The 27,971-nt window shown below is 39.1% G+C and overlaps 1 protein-coding gene across 9 annotated transcripts in view; it reads left to right on the top strand.

Annotated features, from left to right (window-relative positions):
- The window catches only part of MARCHF1 (membrane associated ring-CH-type finger 1), a 284,313-nt gene that overhangs the window by 127,198 nt on the left and 129,144 nt on the right, over window positions 1–27,971 (top strand). For all 9 annotated transcript variants that reach the window (XM_048942369.1, XM_048942363.1, XM_048942367.1 and 6 more), the window contains one exon: window positions 18,472–18,550. The gene's annotated coding sequence lies outside the window, so the exon portion shown is untranslated. Of the gene's footprint in view, window positions 1–18,471; window positions 18,551–27,971 lie in introns of those variants that run through there.

The following is a 27,971-nucleotide window of genomic DNA, read 5'->3' as shown; positions in this document are numbered from 1 at the left end:
CACCTATTCTTTGTTTTCATACTACGTCCTTTGGCAAAGAAGGTACTGTCTGCACTTTCAGTCTTCCTGGTCAAGCTGACAAAATAAGATTATCAGGTACTATTGAAGTTTTGCTTAAAAAAAAACAAAACAACAAACATTTAATAATGTGATAAAATTCCAACCAACATTTTTACAAGATTTTCACATGCGTGCATTTATTTTAGGAAAGTGTGAAATAAAAGTGATATTAAGGAGTTACCCAGTGATCACAGTGGTTCATGTTGCATTTCTTCTTACTGCTGGCTCACTTCTATGCTGAGCTGTATCAGTTTGTCACTAAGTCACCTGATCTGCACAGTTCATTGGTAGCTGTGTGGCAGAAGTAAAATGTTTTAGGCTCTCAGGATGCTCCTTGTTTGCATTGTAGATTTTGAGTGACAGCCCTTAGCCGTTCTTCCATCAAGACTGATACATTTATCCATACTAAATAGAAAGTGAAAGTGAATAATAGAACAGAAGGCCAATTACTGAACATGAGCATTATTGTGCTGTCAAATGCAGCATCTTCTGGAAGTTGACTCCATCTCCTGAAATATTTGGAAGCTGAAACTAGTTAATGACAGAAGATGTCAAAACTGGATGAGGGATCAGATGGCTGCTTCCATGGGTTTTCTATCTGCTTTCCATGCTGTATGCCAACACAAGCGTTGGTTTTCGTGTCACTGAAATGTTATGATCCTCTGTGGTTTTTTTTTTCCTTTTGGTCATTAACTAATTCTGCATCTGTTCTGGCTGATATCCATCTCTGGTTGAGGTTGGATTTAGTATTTAGTGTTTAGTGTTTGATTTATGAGTTACTCTTCAAACTTTTCTTCATCTGTTAATTTATTTGGTTGTTCCATGACGCTCCATACTATTGGGTACTGAGTTGGGAGTTTATTTCTAATAGTTTCAGCTGTCCATGAAGTGGTTTTGTGTCCCAGTGCAGCACTTGCTCATCATTTATGGGTCTCTCGCATTGCAATAGTCTTTCAGTCCATTGTTGCCTCTTGCCTCTGTTACTATGCTGTAATTGGTCAGTGCCAGCATTCTACTAAGGAAACTGATAACACAAACCTTCTTACGTTTAGTCCAAAACCACAGATTGACTGAAACCCTCAGTGTCACCAGAATTCAGAGACCAAGTACTGCACTGGAACTTGGACAGCTGAGACCGTCTACTTAGAAAACTTGGCTCAACTTAATACTCTGTTGTCATCCAATTGAAATAGCAGTTCACCATCTCCCAGGTCTTCTATTGTGGGTCTGACAAGTGTGGAATTTCACAGGAAAAGGGCAATACAAGGGACTTCAACTTGATTACTGTTCCATTACCCTGTATTTTCAGTTTCCTTTCTGAACCCCAACTGTTGCTATCTTCAGGGCTCTTTATTGTAATCACACACGTACAGATTCTTGTTGTATGATGGGAATTGCACAGATGCATGCAGAATGTCAAATGATAATTGAAATTAACAGGACTCCCTGTCTATTTTATGGAGATATCTGCTGGCTTTCACACGCTAGTTAATTGCATTTATTTGTTCAGAGTGCTGTCTGCTCAGAATGTTGTATTACATCTAGTAATAATTGACTGATATTTCAATGCTAATCCATACTATTCAGCTCCTGGGCCCAATTTCTTATTGTTGAGGGTTTAGAGAATCAATGCTGATTTTTTTTTTTCCATCTTCTGCATTGGAATAGATATACTATATTATAGCTATTTAAAACTAAAACAAATGTTTGATTCCAAGAGTGGAATGCTATTACTGTACTGCAGGCTACTTGTTTCATATATATATATATATATGAATATATATATAATAAATAAATATATAAATATATATATATAAATAAAATATTATTATATATAATATATATATTATATATAATGTATTATATATATTATATATATATATTTTATTTATTATAAAATTATTATATATTATATAATATAAATATTATTATATATAATATATATATTATATATAATATATTATATATATTATATATATATATTTTATTTATATATATATTATATATATATATATATTTTATATATATATATATATATATATATATATATGAATGAAAGTTAGGTGTGTTTTTCCCACCTTTTTGGTGGGATCAGTGTAAAGTGATAATATTGATGCTAATGATGAAAACATTTGAATAAGCTATTATAGTTCAAAACGTTGAGCTCTTATGTATTATTCCATGAAAGAGTATCAGCTCAACTAAAATAAGCTCCATGGCAGCAGTTTCCTTTTTCATTTTATTTTTTTCCTACACGTCTGGTGAAATTTTTAGGGCTTACCCATGAAAATGTTTTTCATATCAGGCTTTGTAAGTGACTTGTATGGAAATCCCACTTACTAAATAATTCTGTAAGAGATCTGCTGAATTAATTTGAAATTAGACAGCTAATTCCACTCACTGCAGAGACAATTTTTGCATTAAATGTGGGGCTACTGTGCTGTCTTAGATGAGGAAAAATGTAACCTTAAAGCAAGACAGAAGCATCGATCCTAATTTTAATCACAAGCTATGAGAATATTTCACAGCATAGAAATTACTACTTCTTTTTAACTGCAGACATGTAAGTAAAGTTGTAGTTGCTCTTAGAAAGTCAATTTAAAAAAGAAAAAACATCATGTAAGTGTTTTTCTGATGTCAAGACTGTAACAGCCTGATGAAACTGGGAAGTGTCACAGTTTCAGAATCACAGAATCACAGAATTGTAGGGATTGGAAGTGACCTCCAGAGATCATCGAGTCCAACCCCCTGCCAAAGCAGGTTCCCTACAGCAGGTAGCACAGGTAGGCATCCAAGCAGGTCTTGAACATCTCCAGAGAAGGAGACTCCACCACCTCCCTGGGCAGCCTGTTCCAGTGCTCCGTCACCTCACTGTACAGAAGTTCCTTCGCACATTTGTGCGGAACTTCCTGTGCTGCAGTTTCCAGCCGTTTCCCCTTGTCCTGTCTCCACTCACCACTGAAAAGAGTCCGGCCTCGCCTGAATCATCCTGAAATCATACACAAGATTTGAGATTGTTCTGAGAACTCTTAAAGTTTGAGAGTGTCTATAATCACATAGCAATTTGACTTAGTAATTAGACTGGTCCCTTGAGTCCCATAGTCTATATTTATGAATGTAATCAACCAGACAGCAAAAAAAAAAAAAGAAAAAGAACCAAACCCAAACTATTATAGATACTGTTTTTATTATTATTATTTTAATTAACGAAGGAATAAGAAGTGACAGAGGAGGTCTTGCTTCTGTGATAATTAAAACATGCATCTGAGGAACAAAAGAAAAAGTACCCTGGGCATATATAGATATAAGAGAATGAGACCCTGAAGAAACTAACTGAAGTGAGAGGACAAAAGAAACCCTTTGACTATGGCTAAGATCAAACACCAGCTGGCTGTTGCACTGGTATGCAATGACTTCAATTTTGTTGAGGGTTTATCAACTCCCAGTAAACCATATGTGAGGTTTTGGTTTTGTCATGGCTGTGTTAGTCTGTTGTTGAGAAGAAATAAACACCAAAGCCTGTGCTGCCTGTTACTAATCAGATGGATTCTTGTTTCTTACTGATATAAGTGTTGGTAATTTCAGTTTGTCATTAGTTGTCCTTTGCATAGGAAATAATTTGTAGTGAAAGTATCTTGAAACCACAGTTAGATTAATCAGTGTACTCAGTCTAACTTTGCTATTTCTTGGAGAAGAGCTCCGTCATGTCTTCAATTCAGTAGGTTGGTTGATGGTTCAGCATCCATTCAGTGATGTTGAGCTCTGTATTTGGTATTGGAGCCAAGCTCTCAACTGCAGATATTTAAACCATGAATTGTGCTCTGGTTGTTATGCAGACACACTGCCATAGGAGATCAGGAACTAACATTTGTCTGAGGCTTATTTGTGCATTTTATTTCTTTAGGGAGGAAGTTTATGTGGTGGTGGTCTTGTCATAGATACAGAAGGTGTCGTTTGTGGTTGTGCTGTGCTTGTACTGAAAAGTTGAGTTCATAAACGGTGTAAGAGTGTTGTGATGATTTCTCTGGTAGGTCAGGAGTCCTTTACAGCTAGAGAACTCTGGTCTTACACAGGTAGGCTTTTCCCAGTGGCAGGCAATTCTGTTTTGCTTCTGGAAGGAAGTTGTTCTGTTAATTTATTCCCGAGTTATTCTACAGTCCTGTCTCTGTATTTAAGCTCAACCAGTGGCCACTTGAGGTAGTGCACTGAACTGTAATGCTTGATACTATGTCAGATAAAGAGCAGAATGCAAAATACAAAATTATCGTCTCATGGAAGTCATTAAGTCTATTGTAAGTAGTCGGAACTCCAGCTGTGAGTGGCTTTTAATTTTTACATATATATTTTTTCTTTGAATTATTAGACAAAAGATAAACTGGGATATCTGAAGGGTAATGTCTTCAATTACTTTTCTCCTTGTTTGTGTCTTCAGGTTTCCTTTTCTGTAGTTGTTAGCGATTCATACATAATTCCCTATTTAATAGATGGTCAGTAGTGGTGGTAGTGATATCATTTTTATTTTGTGAGTATACAAAAGGAATTTGCATTAAACAAGGATGTTTCTGCAGGTAGTTGCAGGGAGACATAGCACATTACTTGTTTGTAACTCTGGGAAAGAATGGTGCTTTGGAGACTCTGCAGTGTGAGCTATGAGTTCTTCTTTAATAAGGCACCTGATGGCAGCTGTAAGTATTAGAGGTATTTCATTAACCTGGTGAGATGTACCTTTCTGTGATGCCAGTTACAGATCAGGATTTAGCTCCACCGTCATGAAAGGCAGTACTCGTACATGCATGGATGTACTCTTATTCTGTACACCTCTAGCACATTGAGTGGACTCTTAGAAGCCAGAAGCATACTGTTGCATGTAGATCCATTATAGGTTTTTTCTATTAGCATTCCTGGTAAGCTTGACTGGGTGTTAACTGTTAGTGCTGGGTTTCAATTTTTTTTGTCCGTTTTTTTTTTCTCTTCCCCTTAAGGTCCAGTTTTCAGCTAGGACCGATAACAAGGTGGTTATTTCCTTTTTCAATTTAGTTCAATTTCAAAGGAACTGTAATAGGAAGACAATCTTCAGCATCTGCAGATGATGTGGAAAATACACTTGATAATGGGGATATTTATTTAAGTGCTACACAGTGATGGAGATTTTAGATAATGAGCTTTAAGATGCTGAGCTTGGTATCTGAAGTAATTAATAACAAAAGCCTGCCAGCTTCTGCTGTGGGGTCCTTAAGAGCATGCTAGCCATCGTGTAATGCTTCATTGGGGTAGAGTTTATTGGAAGAAAGTCACGAAGTAGCGAAGAACAAATGCTACCAAGATACCAGGAAGGGACCTTTAGCAATTGGATGTTTCTCATGAGAATTTATTCAAGCCCTTCCAAAATTGCCCGCCTTTTTTTCCTTAGTCAGTAAAGGGTCAGCATGTATGAAGGACAGCTGGTGCTGTTTGCAGCCTTCTGTAGGTTCTGTATCCTCCTCTGCTGGAAGGGAGAGCAGCTGGAGCTGTGTGGAATAGGGCTGCTTTCCTCTGGGTGCTGTAAGTCAGTTGAGTATGGATCTTGGGAAGGATGGGGACACAGTAACCACCTTGTAGATGCCGCTGAGGAGATGCCTTCCTAGTGCTGGACGGCGCAGGAAGCGGGAGGCCGTCACCTGGCTTTTAGAAGCCTGAATGCAGGAGGTAAGAGGGGATTTTGAGTAACACAGCAAAGTGTATTTCTGCAGGATGTTGTTTTAAAGGTGAGTAGGAATGTATTTATATGGGAGGTTAACAAGGAACTGCACAGAGTTCGTTAGGAGCCAGAGGGTTGCTGGAAGTTCAGGCTTGATCTGGGAGCAGAGAAAAGCAACCTGCTGTGCAGAGATGGGAGTGGGAAGTGATGTCTGTGTGCAACTCGGTGTGTTTATACTGCTTACCCTTTAGAAAGAGGAAATCTTAGGATTTCATTGTTCTAATTAATTTTAAAGTAGGACATCCTATGTAAATTGGAATGCCCTTCTAGTATTATTGATTACTTCAATTTGAAGTGGTAGCATGGGCAAATCCATCTGAAGCTTTGGTCCATTTAATGTTTTTTTAGTATATGGTGGCACACAAGAAGCATTTAGACAAGTGCTGGGTTTAGTTTAAATAACAGAGCTCAACTTTATTCCTTCTGCACTTTGAACACTCTTTCAATTTTGTTCCAGTCTTACTAGCCTGCAGAAATCAGCACCAGGAAAAGCTTTTAAGAGGCAAATGATGATTTTGTTACATTTTCCTTGGTTAAATAGTATCTTAGCCTGAGTTTATGAAATACAGTATGTATACAATGTTGCAATGGTTTGAAATGCTGTTATTCTATGAGTGTTTGCTAAAAATCTGAGGTCTTGCTTTTATGTGAGTAGAATGAAGCTGAACTGTGGTGTTTCTTAAGTATGTTACGATAAAAGTGCTTTTGATTTCATGTTGAACTTGAAGATTTTTCTTGACACTAGCCATCCACTAGAGAAATGGAAGATACACATATAGTTCACTGCACTCAGCGTGGGTGAGGCCGCACCTGAACTTCTGTATCCAGTGCTGGGCCCTTCAGTTACGAGAGGTATGGATGTAACAGAGAGAGTCCAACCATGGGCTGCCAAGGTGAGGAAGGGCTGCCTGGGGCTCCTCTCCTGTGAGGGGAGGCTGAGAGAGCTGGGATTGTTCAGCATTGAGACAAGGAGGCTCAGGAGGATGGGGTTGTCTCATTAATGTGTACAAAAACCTAAAGGAATGATGAAAAGAAGATGGAGCCCAGCTCTTCTAGCGATGCTCAGTGATGGGAAAAGAGGCCATGCGCACAAACTGGAGCAAACAGGAGGTTCCTTCTGAACAACGGGCAGCACTTCTGTGCCCTGCAGGTGCCAGAGCCCTGGTGCAGGCTGCCCAGAGAGGCTGTGGGTTCTCCTCCTTGGAGATCTCCCAGAGCTGCCCAGACATGGGCCTGGCCTGCTGCTGTGGAAGGCCTGGCTGGGGCTGCTCCTGATGAGAGCCCTTCAGCCCCAGAAGCGGGTCTGTGCTTCTATGTTTGTCCTGCAAATGCATTTCAGAAGTTTTCTAGAGGAATTACAGTTTCAGGATTTGGTTTAATTGATGTGAAGGTGTAACAGTGCATCTTCTGCAGTAGAGAAAGTAGAGGATTCATGCAGTTAAAGTTTTAGGAATGTAGTATACTGAATTATAGACTGAAAAGAGCTGTCAGAGAGGCTAGCACTGGTAAGAGACTGTTCTGCATGTTTCTATTGTTACCATGGGTTACCTTGGGCACCAATTTAAATTTCTTTTTAATCTAAACTTTGAGATAACATTTTCTCTATATGTGAATTAAATGTGAAAGAATTAAAATGTGCATTCCTTAAGTTATTAAGTAAGACTTGATTGGTTTAGCTGTGAGGGATGCTGGTCATCTGTATGTGTGACTCAGCAAAGTGTATCTATCTTATCTTACACTTAGTTTTGGATTCTGAAGATGCAGATTCATAGACGCTAGGTCAGTAATATCTCAAGGGCCCTCTTTTTATTATTATTATTATTATTGTTGTTGTTGTTGTTGTTTTTTCCCTAGTGTCACTTTATTCCTTGTGCCTAGAAGAATCATTGGAGAGGCCTTCTGATGTCCAAAAGTGTTTGAACAGACATAGGTTAAAATGACTACAACAGATTGGAAAGAAACTGGTCGTGATTTTCAGTGAGAAAAGGAAATCTAGCTGGATTCAGAGATAGGAGGAAAATGTTTCAGGAAGAGGCAGAACGTCTCCCTGCAACTGTATGAGGAATGAGGTTCTGAAATGGGGGATAGTATTTTGGTGTACGTAGTGTGTGTGATTATTTCCCCCATGGTGTTTCCACGTGACAGCTTGTTGGATATCCCCTGACAGCAGGGTACTGAGTACTATCAAATTCATGAGCTATGCCAAACTGAATTTTCTTCAATTAAGTATTAGTTTAAGTGCTAGATGAATATTCTATTCACAAAGCATCAAAACTCAACATAGAAGGAGGTTACGGATGTGTAACATAGTGTTTATATGTTAAAAGTCTTCTCATAAATATGAAATACAAAAGAAGAGGTACTGTTAACTTCACAGAGGATTACAAATGCTGAGAAAACCTTCTCAAACCTGGAGTGAAATGCAAGATCTACTTTGTGTAGTAATGAGGGTGGCTGGAACTTAACTGTGGGAGATGTCAAGGACAGAACTTAGGAGTGGGGAAACAGCTGATACTTGGAAAAATTCACTCACTAAAATCCAGGAGATTGCAGTATGAAACTGCAGAATACTTGCTCCTATAAATGCTTCTCTTTATTTTTAATTTAAGGTATGTTTATGTGCCTCAGCGCTCTTGTTCACGAATGCCAGGGAGGGACTTAAGTTTTGTTTGGAAATTGGCTAGGCATCAGTGGTAGTGATGAATATAAGAATTGTCCGTTTTAAATAGCTAATAATGAGAATGTGTGAGCTTAGTCGCTCATAAAATCTGACACTGTGCAACAACAAAGTGGATTGTACCAAAGTATTGAATAGCACAGCAATTGTCACTGTGGGAGAGGAACCTCAAGCGGGTTCTGTTTTAAGCTAGAGCTGTTAGTTCTTAGCAGAATCACAAGAGAGTTGAGGCTGGGAGCAGACTCTGCAGATCCTGGACGGACGAAGAAACAAATGCATGTATTGCAAAAGGCTGGGTTCTCACAGATGGCTTTTTGTCTTGTTATTCTGAGGTTAAAACCAGCATCAAATTCTCAAGTACATTCACATAAGAACAGAGTTTTAAGAGAGCAAGTGCAGGCTGATCTTGCTCCACGTATAGAAGATCACAGAATCTCACAAGGTGAATATGAAAATAACCTTCTCACATTGTTCTCCTTAATACTGTTGAGCAACTGATATTCTGACTATGATTTATAAATTGTTTATATGCTAATAAGTGGATGGATGTGACATTTGTATGACTCTGTTAGATACCTTTGCCTCAGCATCATATCAGTGTAACCTGGATGGCTTCTAAATTCAGTGACTTACCTGTGTTGGGCCTAACACCTGCCTTTTAGATGGTCATCACTGTGACTGTTGTCATCTCTAAAACTTAGGAGGATGGTTGCTGTTGGTGTGTTTTGTGCTCCTGATTGAAGTTCTCATTCACCTGGATTTGTAGGAACTCTCTGGGGATCCTGAATCTGTAAGAGCTGTATGTTCTGCTTTCTCTCGTGTGACTTAGGAAACAGTTTAAGGTTTGTTTTTTTTTAAATTCAGAAAGAAAAGCCTGGTTACATTTGGTTCCAATTAATTCTTTAAATCCACTTGAACTTCGTTAAAATAACTTAACTAAATGATCAGGATATAATCAGTGAGTCACACCATGGTTTCAGGTCCTGTACCTTCATTGTGACAGAACTGCAAATGAAATATTCATTCTTCAAAACAAGCTTTTGTCTGAATGCTCGTTGACACCTGCCAATCTTTCAGTGAAATCTCATGGCAGAATTTCTTTGCAAATCCTGAAATATTCTACAAGCTCAGAGCATTTGGGGTTTCATTGAATGTGAGATCATTACTCAGTCTATGGCCGTGTAAAATGGTAGCTATGACAACTGCAGCATGTTGGAATGGAGGTGAGCAGGGAGGCTGCTGTGAAAACAGTCATATCCTCTCACACAGAAAACAACTTCTCCAGGCATCCTCTGGTAAAGATATTATCAGGCTGTTTTATTTGTCGGGTCTTCTGTTGTTTTCTAATGTCGTGGAGAATTGAACTTCCCAAGACAAGTCCTCTTCCAATTTGAACCAGTACCACGGGTTTTAGGGAAGCCTATTGGAAATTTAAACATGGTAGGGTATTCTTAGGGCTCTAAAGGCATTAATCTCTTAGAATTTAATGCAGCAAAACACAGAGCTATGAAAATACTTGGCTTTGCGTGTTGGGGTTTCTTCAGCTTCATTAAGTAAACTGGAAGATCAATTAAAAAAAAAAGGAGGAATAATTGCTTTTGAATTTTGAAAAAACAAGTATGGAATAAATGTAGGTGGATGCTAAGATAACAAAAATAAGTTCAAAGGAAATGGTACATTCTTACGTGAAGCTTGCGGGAGTCAAAAAGGTCTTCTGTTTTTCAAGACATCCAAAGTCGGACAGTTTGCTTTGTCTCGTAGCATTCTGTTAACAACATACAAGTCTTCTGAGAAGATCTACACCTATTTGTATTGTATCAAATTTCCAGATTTGAGTTCTGTTTTAAACTCTGCACCTGTAGGTAATTTCTATTCCCAGAGCTTGATTTAATTTCTTGCGGGTTGTCCCGTCACTGCTGCTTCCATGTACAAGCCTTTGGCAACAGGAATTCTGGGTGGAGAAAGGGCTGATATATAGAATCGTAGACTCAACAAGGTTGGAAAAGACTTCCAAGGTCATCGAGTCCAACCATATCTTGCTCATCCTTGCAGATGTTGTTCGCAGGTTGTACTGCCAGTATATGTGGAAAGTACTTTGTTCTGTAGCCTGATAGATGGGTTGATGCCATCATCATAGTGAAGAAGTAGTTTTGGTTTTTTAGTAGTATGGTTTCTGACATTGAATTTCATAGTGCTTGGGAATGCTTAATTCAGTGTGGATTTCTAATGTCTTGTCCAAATGTTCTAACCGTTAAGAGCTTCCCTGAGAAATCAACATACTCACAAGATTTTAACGTGAATTTACCTCTGCTGTTATTTGAAAGGCAGCACGAAGAAGATTTGGGAAGGTGAATTTTCTACCTCTTTCTTTGTGCTGAACTCAGGGCTGCTGTTGGGCTTCACACTGTGGCTGCTGAAAAATGCTGCCGTTCTGTTTCAGATCAGGGACCAGCTGGAGATGACGGGCTCATTGGCTGAGTTGGGTTCAGAAACTATGATGGCGTGACTGTTTTCTACCGTAGTGACAGGAAGCATGGCCTTGAATTCCAACATGTTTCATAAAGATACAGAGATGAAGTCTTTGCCTAGCGAAATCTGTGGGAGCTCTGCTATTGACTTTAATGAATTGCGCATTGTATGGGAGGGGAGTGGAGTTTTTTAATTGGGGAAATCTCATGAAATTCTGGTTTTATTCTTCAGCTGAAAGCAGTGTTTTTGCTTGCAGTAAAAAGCACAAGAGACAGCAGAAGGAGCAGCTAGGAAGTGGAAATAAAATGGTGCTGTTTCTTAGGTTGTTAGCAGGAACTCTGCTTTCTTTCTGTTGGAACAGGCACTGTTCAGCTTCTGTAGGGGCAGCACACAGGGACGCTGTCACTCGTGTTTCTAACATGCTGCTTTTTTATAAAATATTATTTTTTGCTGGTAGTATAGGATAAAAGATTTGGTCCTATTTTATGCCTATATTTTCTTCCAGTTGTGTTCTTGTGCTTCATGCCAACACCCATTATTTGTACCAGGTTGTACAGGAGTGTACCTTCATAGATGGCAATGGAAGCAACAACATTGTGTAATGCTGTGTGAATTTAGAAGCTTTTTCAATATTCAAGAATTGCATCATAAATGGAATATACTTGGTAGCGATTAGAACTACTAATAAGGCTTTCTTCGCAGACATTTCACTTTTGTCTGAGTCATGCTTGATTCTACTTAATGCAGATGTGAATGGAAGTGTAAAATGAACATAGCAGGATTTGAACTTGACAGCTCAACAGCTGAGGTAGCAAGGAAAATTTTCAGTTAAGGAGTGTGTTATCTAACACGACGAAGACTTGAGGAGTCCTTAATTATTAAAGTTAGTGACCTGCACAGTGTATTCCAATGCTGCTGATTCACAGAATCACAGAATGGCCGGGGTTGGAAGGGACCTCAAGGATCATGAAGCTCTGATGCTCCTGCCACATGCAGGGCCACCAACCTCCCCATTTCATACCAGCCCAGGCTGCCCAGGGCCCCATCCAACCTGGCCTTGAACACCTCCAGGGATGGACGGGGCATCCACAGCCTCTCTGGGCAGCTGTTCCAGCACCTCACCACTCTCATAGCAAAGAACCTAGATTGCCAATTCCTTACTGGGGGACGTAGCTCCTGTTAGATCCCAGGTGTAACTGCTGGCTGGGAGGGTTCAAGCAAACAGCGGCAATGCCTCTAGGGCCAGTTCGTGAGTAACTGGTATCAGGACTAAGCCGATGCTGAAGCGTCCCACGACAAAACCCACCATGCCCAAATATGATCTGATAAAGCTTAGCCTAGTCTTCTGCAACACTTAGCTTCTTTCAAAGTTGTCCACATGGCAGAGGAATCCCATATTTTGCAGTGCAAATCCTTGTCTTAGGATAGCTTCAACTTAGCCTGCTGCTGAAAGGGAAACGCAGTTGTGAGGGGCAAGCTCATGCGTTGTCCTTCGTCGCTGGTGGCCAGCCAGCCAGTTGCACTGACTGGCTTTAATGTGGAAAGCAGCTAGTTTTGCTGTGAGGTCTGGTTTGAGATGGAAACGCATGATTCCTGATGCTGACCAAGCTTTAGAAGACAATTTGAATTGATCTTTTGATGTCCTTTTAAACTGTTGGTTTCCTTTGCTGTTGTGGATAAGGAATAAAGATGCGGAGACTGCTTCTAAAATAAGTGCTTGTCACAAAAATCTTGTTTTATGCTATATTTTTTTTAATCTTTGGCTTTGATTTTATGGTAGCATTGAATTCCAGATTGAAACCAGCTAATGGATTTCACAGAGAAAAGGCATAGTTACTATGGCTACACGGCACCCTGAAAGCTTAAAAGGACAAAGGATAAATGAATACGGTAGGGGCTGCTTAGCCATTTCTGGAATAGATTCTAATAATGTAAAGGCTTTTATAGTCTTTCAGACACAGTCAGAAAAAGCAAGACATTAGTCCTTAAGGGTTTCACTTTTTATTCTTAGTTTAGATCATTACTTTTGAAGTAGCATATTTGAAAACTGTTTTTCAAAACGTTCTCATCTCCTAGCCAGTTATATAGTTCACATATATCTGTTGCATATAATGAAGCTTGCTACTCCTTATAGTTTTATCATTGATATTCTTTACTATGGTACATGAAAACTCCTAGAAATCCAGTCTTCCTGTGGAAAATCAAAACAGAATAACTGAGGCTTGATGAAAACATGGAGCAATGTACTTACGATGCATGCTAAAATGCTTGTCTTAAAGATCAATTTATCAGAAAACAAGAGTAAAAGTAAGTTGTATATAGTACAGGATAATAAAACACATGTTAACTCTATGCAATTAAGGAATTAAATCACTTTATTTTAGCGTTTCCTTGGTGGCTGATGACAACTCACTTGGTTTTGCTCAAGAAATAAACTGTGGGTAGAAGTTGTCAATAGTTGTCAGTGCAGGCAGTGTTCTTTGGCTGATTTGGTAGTACAGAATCGTTGGAAGGGTGGCAGGTAACCTTACCTAAGTAATATTTTGCTTTTGTAGAGAGAGATTTCATGTGGTGCTTCTCTTGCAGGTAGAGAGCTTTTGGATTTCTTTTGCATTTATCTGCCCAGCAATGTTTGCAGGCATTAATAAAGCCAGTGGGACTTTGAGTGTGTGCAGCAGACAAGTGGAGTGGTCCTCCTGTTGCAGATCTCTTCTGTGCTCTGTAGAAATGCCAGATTTGCTATGTAGTGCATAGTATTATTTATGTTCAAGATAGGCAATCAGCCTTTCTGTGAAAGAACATCAGAACTCCAGTACAGAAGAACTTCTCTGGGAAGACTATGTTATCTTTGGTGGTTGAGTCCCCATCCCTGGATGTGTTTAAGAACCATTTGGATGTGCTGCTCAGGGACGTGATTTAGCAGAGAGCTGTTAGAGTTAGGGTAGGATGGTTGGGTTATGGTTGGCCTCGAAGATCTTTAAGGACTTTTCCAACCGGAGCAATTCTATGATTAATCTGTAAAGTCTGTTTGACTCAAACTCAAAGATGAGCAAACGAGAATGGGGAAAACTGAGAATAATGCCAGTGAATGTATAGGTGAAAAGAATACGTACTTTAAAATGTTGTGAGAGTTTGATCCTGTTGGTTACTTTGGTTTTGAGATTGTGTAAACATATGTGGGGTATTTTTCAAGTAGCTCCAAGTTCTAAAATACAGAACAGTGGTATGGAAATGACCCAGTATCTGTGATTACAGTTTCTGTCACCAGATGGCCTGCTCCTTGCTGCTTCTGATCTTGTTGAGATGACAAAAAATGCAAACATTAGACCTTAGGAAGACTGTCCTATTGTGAAAGGTGTTAATTAATGAATTCAACGCATCTGTTACAGTTCCACCATAAATGCACAGAACCCTTGTAGTCAAAACTAATTTATGCTATTTACTATTTTTTTTTTTGGGTTTTTCATAAGGTCTTCACTTAAAAATCAATCTTGTATATGCTTACTGCTACTTAAAATTGAGCAGGGTTTCTCTAGATAGCTTCTCCGTTGAAATTTCAGGTATTTATGGGTAACTACTGTTAATTGTATTTAATTTACGTGAAAACGTATTGCAGAAATTTCATCTCTATTCCTTTGATTGTTAGCATGAAGATGAAAAAATGTGGGTCACTGATAGTTTTGTTGTAGGTAATGTTTGTTGTCCCAGAGTAGGCAGACTTTGTGGGCCTTTCATTCGAAAACTTACATCCAGCACACTGTATTCTTATTGTTTAAATCTATTAACCTTATGCATCATTTGCTTTTCTATGCATAAGGTGAAGATTTAGAAATTTTAATCGAGGAAAAAACTAACAGGTCATCAGTCATTTTATTTTCTGCCCCTGCCAAATAGGGCTGAAATTTCTTTCTGTTCAAAAATGGCAGTGCAGAACAGAACCCCTAACTGCAGGGTTATGTTCATGGGTATTTCTTTCATTCATGTGTGCTTTTTCTTTGGTGAAAGACTCAATTTATTTCTTGCTTAGTTAAGTACTGCAGAAAAAAAGATGGTGCTTGAAATTCAGACGTGGATCAGTTAGAGTGCTTCAGCGGAAGACTGGGACTGTGATATTTGATGTTGCTATGGGAAACTGCTTTGTGAGAACATTTGCAGAGCAGATGGACCAAGATAGATAAAACAGATACAGGTATTGAATAGAGATTGTGTAATGTCCTGTGAAACAACAGAAAAACATGAGCTGAAATCTGTGTAACATACTTCCTCGATTCATCGTCCTTTTAATGGATATACTGCAAGCTACAATTTGAAAACACAGCTCTTTGTAGCCAACTCACTGTGTTTTCTTTTAAATGGTATAGTATATTTTCATGGTGTTGCACTTCCATTGAATTGAAACAACTGCCTGATGGGAATAGTTCAGCAGTGAAGGTTTCTCAAAGTTTTGGGCTTTATAACATGTGGAAGGAAAAGGCAGGATTTATCCGCCCCATCTTCTGTTATATGCAAAAACCATTGCATCCTAACTTTATGCTGTTGCACTTCTTTTTGAACAAGCCTCTGAAGTTACATGAGTACACAAACACTATGGAATGGACAAGCTTTGTGTTTCAGATGTGAAGATTTTTTGTAGCCTAACATACTCTTGGCTATTGAGAGCTCTTCTGCATCCGAGCTTTATTTCCTTGTTAATAAATAAATAAGTAAAATGAATACCCATCCTGCTTAAAAGTAAAATGTGTTTGAAATTGCTGGGTGCAGCGTTGGTTTCCCTAGGGACGTGATATCTGTGGTACCCAAAGATACCCATGTGATGGCATACACACAGTGTGCTTTTGTAGGGGTGCGTATGTGCAGGAATGCTCTGTTGACTTAACATAAATTTTGTGTTCTCTCTGGCAGTGAATGAAATAGTCACGTGCTATTTAATTCTGCTCTCAGAAAAATAGCTAGAGAATTCGGAATATATTTAGTAGCTATATCTTCCTGAAAGCCAAAAGGCAGACCTGTGAAAGAAAAAAAAAAATCTGAAAAAATAAAACTTGTTCTCCTGAGAATTTGTTTTCAATTGCGAAAGGATTTTCTTTGTAAATGATTCAAAATTATGTATATAATTACATATACCTTTAAGCTTTAGTGTATCTCTCCTTTTATTCCTGATGAGTTATAAAACTTGCTCCATGGGTTGATTTCTGCATACTGTTGAAGCTATTCTTTGGGTTATGCAAACAGAAACCTGTGGCTACACAGCCATCAGTGTTTTTCATCAGTGATTTCATTAGGAAATACCACGCCACTGCATGCTGTATAGATGATTTGTTTTCTAGAGTGTATCTTAAAGAAATCTTTTGAGTATGGGGAGAGAAACAGCCTCAAGTTGCGCCACGGTAAATTTAGGTTGGTTATGAGGAAACATTTCTTTACAGAAAGGGTTGTGAAGCACTGGATTGGGCTGCCCAGGGAGGTGGTTGAGTCACCATGCCTGGATGTGTTTAAGAACCGTTTGGATGTGGTGCTCGGGGTCTTGATATAGAGGAGAGTTCTTAGAGTTAGGGTAGGATGGTTGGACTGTGTTTGGACTTGATGATCTTTAAGGTCTTTTGCAACCTGAGTGATTCTGTGACTCTGTTTCTTATAATTAAAAAAAATCATCTGCTGTGTTTGTTGTTAATCCTGCTGTCATTGGTGACGGTTGTTCTAACACAGGGCAGATTGCTGTGGGCTGCCTTCACGGTAATGGCATGGTGGCACATGCTCAGCTGTGGCAGTTGTTGCCAGTGCATTCCAGTTATTCCAGGATTGCTTATACGTTGCTGTATTGCCCTCCAGCAGATGCTGGGGTAATTCAAGTTCCCTATGAGCTCCAGAGACTGCAAAAGTGGGGCTTCTTGCTGTAACGTGGTAAAAGCCTCATCTTTTTATCGTGCTTTCTGACCCACTGGTCCTTAGCTGTCAACCCTTAGGTGGCTCATATCTATCTTGAAGCGGGGCTGCATGCATTTCCCGTGTCCTGTCATGGAAAGAAAAATGCCTCCTCTTAGTTTTGCTGGCAAAGAGTTGGTATCCCCCAAAGCTGTGCTCAGCCGTGCAGTCTGTCCTGCCTCTGTTTCTGTGAGCCCGGTGCGTTTATAGTTATGCTACTGCACGTAAACTTTTTGAAGTACTTACTTAGTTTTCTGTGCAATGAACATCAGTGGACAGGCCCTTCAGCCCTTTGATCATGCTGGTTTTCCAGAAGAGAGGTTGGAGAGCTTTCCCAACGTTTCTACCTGGTAGGCTTTTCCCTAAGTACATGGGTGCTGCCTTGCTTGTCTGGAAGAACTGAGAGAGGAACACAGCCGTGTAGTCAGTGTTTGCTGCTTTACTGGTCTCTCCTGACATCACTGTCTCACCTTTAAGCAGCCTTTCTGTGACACCAAACTCCCAGAAAGAAGCCATCTTCTCCAGGCTGCAAGTTGGAGGCCAGCTGGGGGTCTCAGCATGGAGTTGCCTGCTCCTGAATGACTTGTGTTTGTTTGGTTTGGCTGCTTCCCTAGACAGAGCTTGTGTTTGTTCCTCTTTCAAGACAGCTAGCTCAATTAAATCTTTTATTATATTTCACTTTTCGGCAAGCAAATATGTGTAAAAAAAAATTAATAGTGAACTAATTATGTGTTTTGGTCTTTTTGTTGTATTAAGCTTTATTTATCCTTTATAGATTTATTTATCCTTTATTTATCTTATATATAAATGTCTGCAAAAAAGTTTTTTCCACCATCATGGTTAATAAATGGAAGCTCCTGTATAGTTTTCCTATGCTTGATCTCCTGTGGGAGAGAGAGTTTACAGAAATGTGAGTGGGAACCAGTATCTAGCATAGGAAATGATAAATATTATTTAAGACTGCTGTTCAAGCCCTGTGCTGCAATTATTTGCATGTAGGTTTCTTGGAAGGTAATGCTGCCTATTGATTTCCTTGAAACTACAAAAGATACAAAGAGCACAGTATGACAGAGCAAATTCTCAGCTACAGAATATTATTGTTCAACATAGTCACCACCAGCAATGGACCATTTCTCACCAGCAATGGACAAGAGCCTGCATGCCACGTTCTTGCAGAAGCACACCACCCACCCTCTGCTTTACTGTGCTCACTTTTACTGTTTGGTCTCCATCAGTGTTCAACAATTGTCTGTGGGTGCCATTTTTTCCTCATGGAGGAATTCAGTGATGCTCATTTGCTTCGTGCTCCCGTATCAGAATCCATTTTGTCAGGCGGTCCCTCTGCTGTCATCTGTCACAACAACATGTAGTGAAGGGAAGGTTCAACCTCTGCTGCTGTACCACCACCATCTGCCTCTGGCATCGTGGGCCAACGTAATAAAATTGGAGGTGTTACTGCCAGGTCAGCTCTTATGTGATCTGAAAGACACTGGTATTAATATTTTTTCCAAAGTTTCACTGAATGGTTTAAGGCTCTTTATATACATTATATGATATTTCAATTTAATACAGTTAGTTTCATATGACTTGTTTCTGTTTGTTCTAGGAAATGAAACCAGGAAGTCATGTGAAGGGCCATGTGAAGCTCCTGCATACCAGAAATTTGCTAAGAGATTGCTTCACCTGTAAGTTCTACTTTTCTGTTGTTAAACGCCAAGTTATATTGACATTTCTGGAAAAAAAAAAACAGATTTATTTTGGCTTTTTGACTTGACTTGTGAAGAAAACCCAGCCCAAATGCCTTGCGTTGAATCTGTGCCATTATTAATTGACTGCATTTCATAGGGCAAATAGGCACATTTTTCTGTTAGGATTTTGAATGGAATGATTAATTTTCTTCATGTTTTATCATTACAGATTATGCTTGCAGTATAATATATGCTAGGCTGCAGTAGCTTAGTTTTCAGAAACTCCAAATGAAGGATAGAAAATAACCAACTTTGTATGAAAGCATGAAAAGATTGCCTGTGCAGACAGGTGCCTGCGGTGGCTCGAGCCCGTTCTGAAATGGTTTTATTTTCAGAGTTATTAAATGATATGATAGCACCACTTCCAGTCTTGCTATTGGTAGAAAACAGTTTTCTTTGAGCTATGGAGAAATCATTTAATTTTATATATTCTGCTTAACAAAATCCACTTAAGAATATAAGCTTTTGTTTTCAACTTGAGTTTAGTTGTCCGTGTGAAAGTATTTATTATGTGTGAGAGAAGTGAACTTGGCCTCTCAACACTACTGCAAGGAAAACATTAGAAATCCCATTTTACCCAACAAAACAAAAGCATTTGACTGACTGGGTTTTTGCAGATTGATGCATCTTTGGGCAGAGCTGAATTCAGAAGCTCTTAGTCTCAATCAGGAGTTATTATGCAACAATAAATTATGCCATTGGGAAGTGTGACGTTTCATCTTGAAGGAAATGGAGAGTTCACAGGACAATTTGGCAATCTGGAATTGAAATAGTATGTTAATTATCACCATTGTTTATGTAATTATTATTATTTAACTGAGCATAATCTCATTAACAAGTTCCTAAGAACTGTGGGAGGGAAAGTATTAACTGATAGTGCTTCAGAATTGGTTATGTCTGTTTTGTACTTCAAAAATGACTGTCTTAATGCTGTATTTTTAATCTAGCACTCCCTTTGAAAGCAGTGGCAGCTCCTACAGCTGGGGGCAGTGTGTAGGGAGTTCAGTTTAACATAAGCTGCAACTGAACTAAAACTTGCTAAGTCTAGTCTTCCACAAGTCAAATATTTTTATGAAGTATCAGAAATGTTTTGATATTTGCATATAATTTTCTTGAAATAATTCCTTCGTGTGTCTTCATGGTTCTGATATAACTGTTGAAACAACCACAAATTAAGTGCAGATGCAAAGATTTCTGTTAGAAATTCAAGTCTGAGTTCTACTTTTTTCTGTGTTGCAAAGTAAAAATGGAACATTATTTTCTTCATTCTGTTACTGTTCTCACAGTGCTGGCAAACTTCAGCAATTAGTCCTCTGCTATCCGAAGTATATTGACATTGAACGATGTCCCTTGGTTTCATTAGAGAATCTGGAGGGGATATTCCAAGACATTTCTAGGAAGCTTTTCATTAAGTCAGTGAAGAGAGAAGGGAAACTGCTGCTCTGATCATGCTGCCTTAATAATTGAATTTGTCTAATTTTCAGTATTGGTCATTAGATTGAATTGCTTTGCACTTCTTGGGCAAGTGGATTTCCAGCATCTTAACTGTAGCCTTACAAACAAGCAAACTGGAAGGAGATGAAATAGAGTTAAAATTTACTTTACTAAAGCTTACTTCAGCCTTTCTTTGAAACTTCTTTGTTCATCTCTTCACATCTAAGAAATGCAGGTATTTCATATGTGTATATATGTAGGTGGGCATCAATTATTTGATAGAAATATGTGTTCTCTGGGGTACCGAAAAAGGTATTGAATTGGATTGGAAGAGTCTTAGGTGAGAACATGGAGGAAGACTGCTGGCAGGGTGCTGAAGCTGAGAGCTGTGGTGTATGTTGAGGACTGTAAAGCAAACGTGTAGCCTCCCAGACAAAAAGTATGTTTTTTGAAGTCCTGGGAATATCCTAATGAAACACAAAAGCGTAGGGCTAATGTATTATTCTACAGTTCAATAGTAATAGGAAATGCAAATGCATTTCAGTGGTTTTTTTAATATGGAATTCTTTGACAAGATAGCTGTTGGAAGATACTAAATGCAGAAACAACCTTTTTCTCTAGCAGTAGATTTTTCATTACAGTGTATTCCAGTTGCTTAAATGCGAGACTGTTCCGTTACTTTCTAGTTGGAGTCACAAAAAAGAGATGTTAGAGCTGAACCACTGATGGGCTGTGTGTGCTGATTTATTAGCTGAGCAGCTTTTCTCATTCTGCTTTCCTTAGCTTTGCATATGTGGAAGTAACATCAACTGCTTATTCCTGCTTTAGGCTTTGTATTGAGCTTTATGTACTGACAGCCTCACTTTTCAGAGTAGCCTGTGTGTGTTACATGTTGAACCGTTCAAGTTAGGTGATGTGAATCTGAGGTGTTAGAATTTTAGGAACTTGCCATGGAAGGGAAAACAGAATCTGGCTACTGAGTAAACAGAATTACAGTCTTGCCTTTTTTTATTTGAAATATTAGTTGTGTTACTGTCTAGTGATTGATGGCTCTGAGGTCTGGATAGAGAGCCAGCAATATGCAAGCAGACTTTCCTTTTCTGAAAGCAGTGTTTCTTCTCTGCCTCAAGAACTGAACTCATCTACTCCTACCAAATGCTGTGAACTGGTGTGTGTCATGATCACGTCATCTCATGCACAAAATTGTAACAGTATGAGTGTTCCTAAATTAGAACAGAAGTACTGCAGTCCTAAACTTCATTACCGTTGCTTTTGCTGTTACACAAACCTTTCTCCTCTGGGTGTAACTTAACTTCAGCAGGAGTGTTGAAGGTATTTGTACACTTAATGTAAAAATCCTTCGTATGGTGCTGTTCCTATGTGGAGTTCCAGGTTTCTTTGAAGACCAGGCATTTGAGAATTACAGTGGGCTGCAGTGAGGCTAAGGATGGCAACAAACAAGCCCGGATTCCTTACTCACGTGGGCAAAGGAACTGTATTTTGTAGGAAGTGTTGCTACAGCTTGTGCTTCTGAAACCTGCTGTACTGGTCATTAGTCCTTGGCACCAGTGGCTGTTTCTCCATCTCTAACCTGAATCTTTAGTGCTTGTGCTGTCTGATGCCCTGGGAAGACCAAGCAAAGGCTGCGCTCCATCTCCTTGCCAGCGCTGATGTACTCTGCTGTGTGGCTGGATTTTGTTTAGGCATTACAGAAAGGAGGATCTGCTTCTGGTATATTTAGAATCATAGAATCACTCAGATTGAGAAAGACCTTAAAGATCATCGAGTTCAATCACAACCCAGCCATCCTACCCTAACTCTAACAACCCTCTGCTGAATCATGTCTCTAAGCACCACATCCAAACAGTTTTTAAACACATCCAGGCATGGTGACTCAACCACCTCCCTGGGCAGCCCATTCCAGTGCTTAACAACCCTTTCTGCAAACAAGCGTTTCCTCGTATCCAACCTAAACCTCCCCTGGCATAACTTGAGGCCATTTCCCCTTGTCACCATTGAAAAGAGAGCAACCCTGCTCTCACTGTAAACACCTTTCAGGTATTTGAAGACAGCAATAATGTCTCCCCTCAGCCTTCTCTTCCCAGACTGAACAGCCCCAGTTCCTTCAGTCTCTCCTCAGGCCATATTCTCCAAGCCCTTCCCCAGCTTTGTTGCCCTTCTCTGGACTTGCTCTAGCACCTCCATGTCCTTTCTGTGCTTTTGTATTGAAATGCTGCCAGGAACTTGATCACTTCAGAAATTGTCTATTTGTGCAATTCTGACCGTGGGCATTTCAAATGCAAAAGACGTTGCTGAGAATTTCTGCAGACAATTGGTACTGAATAACCCGAACAGGAAGAAGCTTGTAAGCAGTGATTAGATAAATGCACTAGCAGTTTTCTAAGATTGACAGCAGTCAATACAGAGTTTTTGTTAAGCTTTGGACATAACGTTTTCATTAAGTCTGCCTGCTTCGTCAGCACGGTTCATAGAGAAAGGCTGGGAAGAAGAGGAAGATGTTTGTAGAGACTGTTGATTTAATAAAGGCCAAATAAAAGAAGTAATAATGTAGTTTCTGTTTGGAATAACTTCTGACTGGTACTATCAGCAGACCAGAAGGAATAGTGTTCCCTATTTAATCAATTAAATCTTGCTTGGATTGCTGTAGATAAGCAACTCCGGTTCTGTTTTCTTTGAATTCTCTTTTGAATTGGTAGTCAATAAGTTAATGAAGCTATGGCAGCACGCTGTATTTTCACAGATGGCTGGACTGGTTTATTTCAAGGCCTATACATCTCTGTCTCGGTGCTGAATCTGTTCACTTCTTGTTAAGTTGTGAACCATCTCACACAGGCATGTCTCAAAGCAGCATCTATGCGGCTTTGTGCTCAAGGCTGCAGCTGATCCTGGAATTCACGTATTCAACCATCATATTGATATAAACAGAGAAAAGTCAGCATGGGGGAAAGGAAAAAAGGGTATTATGTATTCTGAGCACAAGATGCTGGAAGAGAGAGAAATCGAACGGTACGGAACGTGAGGTAGTTCCAAGTTCTTTGTCTTAAGTCTTTTTGCCAGGAATAATGCCATAATAACTGTTAATTGTGATACTGATTAAAGTATTTATCATACATCTCTTGTATCTGGTAGTAACGCAAATGAGTTAATCAGTATTGTAGAACTGCCTTTCATTAAATACAGACGAGTAACAATCTAACTTACTGATACTGTGGATCGTAGTGGTAATTATTTCATTATGATCACTTCTGTAGCTGTTATATTTTAATTGCAGAGGAAGTTTGCATAATTTCTGTTAATGCTAGTTGATGAACAAATAAGAAAAAATCTTTTTCTATCTTGCATAACCCTCAGCTGGGTCTTCTGTGTTTAGCCAGCGATTATTAACTGGCTGTCCTTTTGAAATACTAGATCTTTCAGTATCTTAACAAGCTATATGTAAAATAAATAGCACGGAGTGTGCTTGTATTTGCTTGTAGAAACATGGCAATTTCTGAATATGACAGCCATTCATTTTGATAGAGGTTTAAGAGCCCAAATGTGCTGATTACGTAGTTGACATCGTAAATCATTGCTGTCCTTGAAAGGCACCTTTTCTGATGCAGGATGAGATCCTCATTTTCTCTATAGACCTCTCTTCCTGCTTCTCTGGAGCACATGGATTTTGCCCCCTATTCTTCTCATGCCTTTTGAAAAAAGGTTTGAAACACCTCTTCTTGTTTCCTCTGAGAATGCAGGATTGGCTCGCTTATTTGGAGATCTTGGGGAGAGTCTGGTGCATGCTGCACCAAAGATGAAACTAAGCACGTGAAAAATCAAAAACACAGTATCAAAATGAGTAGGAGGAATTTAAATCATATATGGCAGTAGTGAAGAGTTGAATAGAAGACTGTAGTAGATATTTACTGTGGAAGATTGTGAGTCCCTGAGAGTATATTAATTTCAAGGAGAGTCTGCACAGCTCTGATGAAGGTTTCGGTGGTTGCTAGAGATGAATCTTCCTCTGCTCTCCCCATGCTTTCCTTTTGTTTTTCTCAACTAAACTCGGGTTTGAACTTCAATCTCATATGCTACCTGACTTATGCTTTTGTGTCAGCCACTGTGAATGTGTTCTGGGCGATAGCACTTGTAATTATAGCATTTTTGTATACTGTAATCATCTTCCTGATCGTCAGCTAGTACAAGGGTATCTTGCAGAATAGGGAGAATAAAAGAATTGCAGAGTTCTTCCAGTCTTTGCTTAACTATTTAAGTATATATATTTTAGTATATAGTATAGTATATTTAGTATATATATATATATATTAAATAAAGGGTATATACTGAGGAAATTAAGTTGGTATTTCTAATGATGATACTATGAAATACTACACCTGTTCCTGGTGTTGCTTGTTAAATTACTCTGCTGAGGTATAATTTCATGCCTTGTTAGAATCAGATGGACACCACTACAATTTGCTGAAGGTGAAATAATGGTACAGGCTTAGGAAAAAAAACTTGTGTTATTTAAGATGTTTGATACCAAATTTCCACCAGTAGAATTGAAGACAGCAGTCAAGAGAAACGTCCTGCAATTTCAGTGGGATGATGTGAGACAAAAGTGTCAGCGTGACTGAGTAAGAATATTTTGGTCTTTTGGGTCAGCGTGCAGCTTTGCTTGTGATGTAAACTTCCTGCACCTCATGCAGTGTCAGAATGCACATAAAGTTATTAAAACAGTGCTGGTGAGTTTATAAATAGCATTTGTGAGCCACTAGCCGTGGCTTCCTTGGCTTCTGAACATGAGGAAAGCTGGAGATTTCTGCAGCCTGCCTAGCCAGTCGGTGATTACCAGGCACGTGCTTTCCTCCTGCTTTGCTGTTCTGCTGCGAAGTGGAAAGAACTCAGGTTGAGCTTTTATTGTTTTTGGATTCAGACGTGTACTAGAATAGCAGTAAACTGTATTGCATTCATTCCCATGCGTCAGCCAGGGTTCTTGATGCAGATGCATCTGCTTGTGGTGCTAAATAAATACAGCACTTTGCAGATGTGCCCTCGTTGCTCGTGCGCATTGTGAGATGCTGGAGTTGGGGCAGTGGATGTGAGGGGAGCAGAAGGAAGTTTATCTCGGATTTAAGTAATACAATGCTGAAGGGAGGTTTTTCTAAGTTTCTAAACTACAAATGCAGGGATAGAAATGATACTTGTCCCTCTTAGCTTTTAGCTGAGGTTCATATGTGGGAGGTTTCCTGATTTTTTCCAGCATCGTAGCAGCTGTTTTCTTCCTGTATGTTGATGTGGCACAAAAGCATTGCATCTTTTTATTCTGAAGGCAGTTTTGTGGATGCCAGTCTTAACAAATAGGTTTCTACTGGAGACCACAGTGCCATTGACTTTCCTTGGCTTCCACAAAGCCCACGGGGATAATTATGAGCATTTCCTTAATGTAATGGGCCAAGAACTCCACAGTTCTTTTGGGTTGACTGATGAAAGAATGATCTAAAGAGTATTTCTGCTGCCACTAATGTAGTTTCCTGGAGAAAGTATGATTTCTTGGCTCTGACTTGAATGGGAGAAGGAAATCTTTGCTCTGTAACTATTTTTGTTGTAGTCTATTAAAAAAAAAAAAAGAGAAAAACTGCTCTGCAATGAGTCATAAGAATTTACTAGCTTGAAATCAGAATGTTCAGAGGTGCTTTTGCTCCACAAACAACGAGTTCTCCATGAATATTGGGTCTGTGTGGCTGCAATCTTTTCTGACTCTTGTGTGTGCGCGTTGTAAAGACACTGCTTTTCAGTTGTGCAGTTATCTCTGGTGGGTGGCTGGTGCTTTCAGGTTCTGTATGACTTCTGTACTTATTAGACTTGAATGTAGCGTGGTTGTTTGTTTTGTTTTGCTTTTTTTGGGCCAGGTCTTTGTAATATTTCAAAGTGACCATGACATGAACAGAAGGCTTATTTAAGCAGAAAATAAGCTAAAAAAGAGCATGTGAAATAACTGTTCAGCTGACGAGAGGGCAGTGTAAATACCAGTGTTTCTTCTATATGTTTTGAATTTTGTGATCAATCACTGTAAGCAGTCAATCTAGAAGTAAATTGGCACAACTACTCTCTTCTGTTGCCCACAGCTTTCTTTGAACCATGAAATATTTACTGTTAGCATCCTTTTTTCCCATCAAGTAGCCCAGCAACACGTATAATACATATTATAAAGAGCTAGGCAGAAGACCTTGAGAAAACAAGGGTTTGTGCAATATTGACATCTCTGAGTCTGACATAGCATAGTTCCAGGCCTTCCTTTCCAAGTCCTATACGTGTACAAATGCAGCTGAAAATCTGAACTTAGAGGGAGTAGTGCTTGTGATAGAGGATTAAATTCAGACGGAGCTTTCCTGTGGTGATGATTGCTTTATAACATTAAGGTTTTGTGTCATTTAAAACAGGAGACTATTGGAAATTACAGAATGAAAAAGTGACATCTTGGGAGGCGGGGAAGAGGGCAGATGAGAAATGCCTTGAGGAAATGTCAGGTAAAGTCTTGCTCAAGCAGGTTACTGAGAGGACAGAGTGTCAGGCAAACCTGCCAGCTCTGTTGAACTGGAGCTGAGTATCTGAAATAGAGAAGACTTAACACAGAAGCAGAATTTTAAAGAAAGAAACAAACTAAAAGGAAGTCACCTTTTTCTTTTGAAAAAACCTTCTAATTTTCATTTTATTTAACAACTGGCATAAAACAGTTTTCTAAGTTGTGTCACCATGAGCAGTAGTTCTGTTGTATTTTAGATGTTTCAGCACGTCTGTAGTAATATATTATGATTAATTGGACTGGTACTATGTTAAAATCTTGGAGACATGCAGACATGAAACCATACGGATGAATGTATTCATAATCAGTAATAATTAAAAATTGTTTTATTATCTCTCAGAAGTCTGTCTAGGACCCAAACTTGGACTTGGCTAGTATTGCCTAGAAACTCTGCTTTTAACTGTGTGTGTAGTCGTCTGCCGACTCATAATGTCATTGTGGCCTTAACTGCAGCCTGCAACTGAATTCTTTCCTGTTTTATGTTTTAACATTTATGATTTTTTCTCTTTGCAGTTTCATTTAATAGGCTTTTGCTTTCCTGTCTTTCATCCTGACAAATTTCATCTTCTTTTCTCTGTGCCGTTCATTGGTTTGCTTGTTTTTTATTCTTTATTCTTCTCCTCCAATTAAATGATCTGTCCTTCTCATCTGTATTTCTGCAGATGAAAGTTTTGTAGCTTCTGGCTGTGTGAGCCTAACAGGTTGGGAGAGTTCACAGAGGGTCTTTATGACTGTGACAGCTGTCTCTGTGAAACAGGGACAGTTTGCATAAAAAATGCAGGGTGTGGGAGCATGACAAATTTTTTGTTTCGTTTGAGACTGTGGCATAATTTTTGCCCATTCATCTTCTCTAGTCTCCCTTCTGTTCATTATGCAGAGCTATGATGTGATCCTGTTAGGTTGTATCTACAATACGCTCCTGCGTGATTCATAGCTGTGGTCTGCCTTGGTTGTGGCAATAAAAATACCCCAATACCTGTGCTTAATTGTGGTCTCTGAATGGAACAAGACTGCTGTTTGCAGACGTAAGTTAATATTGTTATTATTGCAAGAAGTGGGAGGTGGAAAGGGCTGTAAATATTCTGATTTGCTAAATATGACATGCTTACAAAGAAATAGTCTTTTCCTGTGGGAGTGCCTGCTGTCTAAATGTGCAAAACATGCATGGGCTGAAAGTCAGATTTTACTAGTGTGGCATTTCTTTTGAACATATAAACTTATTTCCTCCATCCATTTATCTCTTGTGTCACGACTGAAAGAATGTTTCTTGAAAACTGGCTTGTAAAGAAAATTGCAATGGAGTGGTGATTCACTGCAAAGAAATAACAGGTGGCTCTTGAA

Source organism: Lagopus muta, chromosome 4, assembly GCF_023343835.1.
Source record: "Lagopus muta isolate bLagMut1 chromosome 4, bLagMut1 primary, whole genome shotgun sequence".
In the NCBI taxonomy this organism is placed as follows: Eukaryota; Metazoa; Chordata; class Aves; order Galliformes; family Phasianidae; genus Lagopus; species Lagopus muta.
Note: the sequence above shows the minus strand (reverse complement) of the source record. Positions and strands in the feature narration are given on the sequence as shown.